Genomic DNA, 5,000 nt, shown 5'->3' on the forward strand with positions numbered 1-5,000 from the left:
GGTGAGGTTGGTGTATGTGTGGTGAGATGTGTGCTGAGGGTGGTATATGTACCAGACTTGTGTGTGTTTAGGGCGATTATGTGGTGAGGTTGATGTATGTGTGGTGAGATGTGTGCTGAGGGTGGTATATGTACCAGACTTGTGTGTGTTTAGGGCGATTATGTGGCGAGGTTGGTGTATGTGTGGTGAGATGTGTGCTGAGGGTGGTATATGTACCAGACTTGTGTGTGTTTAGGGCGATTATGTGGTGAGGTTGGTGTGTGTGTGGTGAGATGTGTGCTGAGGGTGATATATGTACCAGACTTGTGTGTGTTTAGGGCGATTATGTGGTGAGGTTGGTGTATGTGTGAAGCCCCGCAGGTGTAGTGTCGGTGTCGGTGCGTTACCTTCAGGGACTCCACGTTACTGGATCTCCGTCACTGGTAGGAAATCTTCTGTTTTTGATCGTGACGCCACTCTCAGTATTGCGGTCAGTGGGGACCGCCACTGCAGGTTAGGGGACGCCTGGGGCTGATGGTGGGTGCAGTCGGATGTAGTAGCCTCCTGAGAGTGAGGCAAGCCCCAGGGCCCTGTGTAGGTTTGTAGTACCACAAGTCGCAGAATGACCACACAGGCAGGATGTCTTTCAGGGTTTTTACTCACTTCAGGTGGCAGGGTGAGTAACCCGGGCGTAGCTGAGATGAACCAGGTAGGAACCAGGTATCCTTCAGGCTGACTTTATGAGGGTGACTACTGACTCGCCTTCCTTAGCCCTCGGTGGTTTGGGGTGACCCCGACTTTGAGTCCCTATGGGGGTCACCCAGGGAAGATGCTCCAAGCCTCTCTCCCCTTCTTGTTTGCCGTGTGCTTGTTCCCCGGACCAGGCCACTCCAGCCTCTTGCCTCCTGTGACCTATGGGCCCAATCTTGCGGTTACGTGGCTGCGGCTTTTGTAGTGTTGTGGTGTGGGCTTTAAGAGCCCCACACCGGCAGGTTTAGCAGGGAAAGGTAAATCTATCCTCGCTTCGGGATCTGCCGCCCGGTTGGGCCTGGTGCTCTCTAGAAGTCTCCTTACTTCCCACTCCGTGCACTCTCTAGCTGAAGCTGGCTTTCAGGCAGCACTCCTAGTTGACCGTTCTCCCCCGTCTGTAGCCACTGCGCGGGCGCTGTTAGACAGCATCAGCCCCACAGGTCTGCTCCTCACTGAGCCCTCTGGAGTTCTCCTTCTAACTGACTCACTGCTCCTCCTCTCCTGTTCTTGCCTACGCCACCTAGCAACCAGACTCTCCACCACACCCCTTGAGAGGAGATGGAGGCTCTACCCCCTCCACTATTCCAGTGAAGGTGAAGGCTTGCCCCCTCCTGGGATCCCCAGGGGTCCTCTCATGGGTACATGTGTGAGACCTGGTCACTATGCGCCTGTGTTCCACACCCCAGTCAGCCTTCTGGATTACCTGTATTGTACTGTCCCCAGCATGGGTGCAGTACTCAGTGGTGCCTGACCAGGTCAGGGGCGCCACATTCCCCCTTAGTTATCACCAGCACGTCCTCGGGCTGCAAGACAACATTTTAAAATGCATAAAACATTAAAACATGTAAAACATTTAAAAGCACCAGGTATCAGACATCACCACCCTCCACCCACAAGTCCGTTAACCCACCCAAAACCCTCTCAGGAGGCAGGTCACCGGTCCTGTTGGTAACCAGATCTGGGCCATCCGTTTCCCCAGACCTTTCCTCCAATCTTCCTCTCCCGTTGGCCGCGACTTCAGCCACTTCTGGCAGGATGTAGAGGCGGCTTTCATGGGCTGGTGGTTTCAGGGTCTACCTGGCCTGGTGGATCCGCGCCTTCAGCCCCTTCTGGCAGGATGCAGAGGCGGCCTCCACAGTTGGTGCTGACCAGGTACCCTCTTTGTGGTGGTGAGCCAAGGCCCCATAAACAGGCGTGCTCTCTGGTCGCAGGTGAGCCAAGGCCCTATATACGGACGGGCTCCTCCTGGTTGCAGACGAGCCAAGCCCCTAAACAGGCTGGCTCTGGTGGCGGTGCCACTGGTGTAACTATTTACACTGCGAGAGTTTGCGGCTATAGCAAGTTCATAGCCTTAAAGTTTATTTCTCACAATAGTTTTTGTGGGCACATGCTTAAACACTAACGTTGCAAACTTTTCAACTTGTCAAACTGGTCAAACTTTCGGTACTTCTTTCTTTACTCCTCTTTACCAGGGCTTTGGCCTATTGGGCTGCGGCACCTGCTGTTTTCTTGCTCCTTGTCATCCTCTGAGGTAGTTTCATCTGTAGGCTCTTTGTCTTTTCTTTCTTGATCTTCATCTGTTTCCTTTTCTGCATCTGTTTCTTTATCTCTGTCTTGTCTTTCCTCTTTGGGACATGGTGCTACGTCTAAGGCATAGTAGCCCCTTTCTCCTTGATGCAAGGTGAACTGTACTACGTCTCCAATTTTCAAATTTCTGCCTGAATGTCCTCTGGGCAGGTGGGCTTGAACATCTCTCCGATTCACAAATATGCCCTCTTTTATTCCTCTTACTACAATAAAGCCGTATCCGCTTTTCAAATTGAAGTCCTCTACAACTCCTCTGTAAAGGGGTCCTCTGACCTGGGCTCTGGACCTTCTCAGTAATCTTTTCTCCTGCAGGTCTCTGGCTGTGACCTCTCTCTGCTCTGGAGACTGTGGTGTTGGAGGATACTTTGTTCTGCTGCGCCGTGTCTTGCGGGCTGGGTTCATGCCTGCGGGCTCCCAGGTGAGGTCTTTGGGCTGATCTTCGTCAGCAGACGGTGTCAAATCCTCTTCATCCCAGCGGGAATAGGGCAACATCTCCGGTTCTGAGTATAGATCCACTGCTGGTGGCTCCGGAGTCAGCTCCTCAGCTTCCTGGCCTCCTCTCCCCCTTAGTTCTTCGCTGCACTCTGGTTGTGGCAGTGCTGGGGATGGGCTTTCTTCAGCTGGTCTGGGCGGTGGACTCTCTGGCGCGGCTGCAGGGGTTGCCTGAATCTCCTTGGGGGTATGCGGAGGGAGCAGATACCGATCCACCATCTCTTGTGGGAACTGGGCCTCTAGGTCAGCCTTCAGCTTCCAGTATTCAGGGTCCTCTCCTATCAGGGTCTTCCTAGCAGGGACCTCTCTGGACTGGGGAGCGGTGTCTGCTCTGGCCTTGCAGGCCGGGGTAAATGATGAGGTAGTCTTTTCTTGGCGGGCCGCGCCCTGTATGGCGGCGGCCTGGTCTTGGCGGGCCGCGCCCTGTATGGCGGCGGCCTGGTCCAGCATCGCGGTTGCAGCTTGCGTTGCAGTGGGCATCACCACTGCGGCCGGTTCTTGGCGGGCCGGACTGGGCATTGCAGCCGCGGTCTCAATTAGCGTCGCAGCCTCGATGGGGTCCGTGCAGGCTGAGCCGGGCGTCGCTGCAGTGACCGTAGCTTGGCGGGCCGCACCCGGCGGGGCTGCGGCCTGGTTCAGCATATCACTTGCGGCGCGGACTAGCGTCGCTGCTGCGTTGGGGTCTTGGCGGACCGGGTTCAGCAGGGTGGCAGCCTGGGTCAGCGTCACACCTGCAGCACGGATGAGCACTGCCGTGGTGGTCGGAGCCCTGCGGGACAGGCGGGGCATGGCTGCAGCAGCCTGGATTTGGCGGGCCGCTTCTAGCGTGGCTGCGGCCTGGTCCAGCGTCACCGCGCCGGGCGCCTCTTCTGGGACCGCGGGCGTGGCAGCAGGGGTCGGGGCACTTGCGCTGGCCGGGGCATCTCTGGACTCACCCACCGGTAGCAGCATCGGGGTCTGCGTCGTCGCCGCTCGGTCTGGCAGGCGTCGCGCGGCTCCCTCCTCGTAGGTCCGTACCGCCGCAGCCATCTCCAGGAGCTCCGTGCGTTCTTCTCTGATCTGCTCTATGACCCGGGTCTCCAGTCGGTCACAGAACTGGGCCAGCTCCCGATACCACCAGGCAGCGGAGCCTGGTTCTGGGTTCCTGCGGTCAGACGCCATTTCTTCTGCGCCGTCTTCTGCACGATCTCCCAGCAGTGGACTCTTCGCTGCCTCCTGTAACAAGCTGTCCAGTTTCTGCTCTGCCTCTTTCAGCAGCTCCTCTCCCAGCAGCAGGCTTGTGGCTCCCTTTCTGTTCCGCCGTTTCTCGACGCTTCCACTCTCATAGCTGGCAAGGTCAGAACTCTGCAGAGGATCTCTGGGTAGCCACACCTCTTCGTGGGCGGTAACTCCTTCCAGCGCGGGCTGCTGTTGTTTTTCAGCGCGCTTTTCATGGTGGCAATATGGCGGCGCTTCCAATTTTTCAAGTGGACCGCCCAGGCACATGGTCACCTGTCTGAACAGGTCTAGTCCTTATCCTGTTCGTGACGCCAGATGTGAAGCCCCGCAGGTGTAGTGTCGGTGTCGGTGCGTTACCTTCAGGGACTCCACGTTACTGGATCTCCGTCACTGGTAGGAAATCTTCTGTTTTTTGATCGTGACGCCACTCTCAGTATTGCGGTCAGTGGGGACCGCCACTGCAGGTTAGGGGACGCCTGGGGCTGATGGTGGGTGCAGTCGGATGTAGTAGCCTCCTGAGAGTGAGGCAAGCCCCAGGGCCCTGTGTAGGTTTGTAGTACCACAAGTCGCAGAATGACCACACAGGCAGGATGTCTTTCAGGGTTTTTACTCACTTCAGGTGGCAGGGTGAGTAACCCGGGCGTAGCTGAGATGAACCAGGTAGGAACCAGGTATCCTTCAGGCTGACTTTATGAGGGTGACTACTGACTCGCCTTCCTTAGCCCTCGGTGGTTTGGGGTGACCCCGACTTTGAGTCCCTATGGGGGTCACCCAGGGAAGATGCTCCAAGCCTCTCTCCCCTTCTTGTTTGCCGTGTGCTTGTTCCCCGGACCAGGCCACTCCAGCCTCTTGCCTCCTGTGACCTATGGGCCCAATCTTGCGGTTACGTGGCTGCGGCTTTTGTAGTGTTGTGGTGTGGGCTTTAAGAGCCCCACACCGGCAGGTTTAGCAGGGAAAGGTAAATCTATCCTCGC

This window comes from Anomaloglossus baeobatrachus, chromosome 12, assembly GCF_048569485.1.
Source record: "Anomaloglossus baeobatrachus isolate aAnoBae1 chromosome 12, aAnoBae1.hap1, whole genome shotgun sequence".
NCBI lineage: Eukaryota > Metazoa > Chordata > Amphibia > Anura > Aromobatidae > Anomaloglossus > Anomaloglossus baeobatrachus.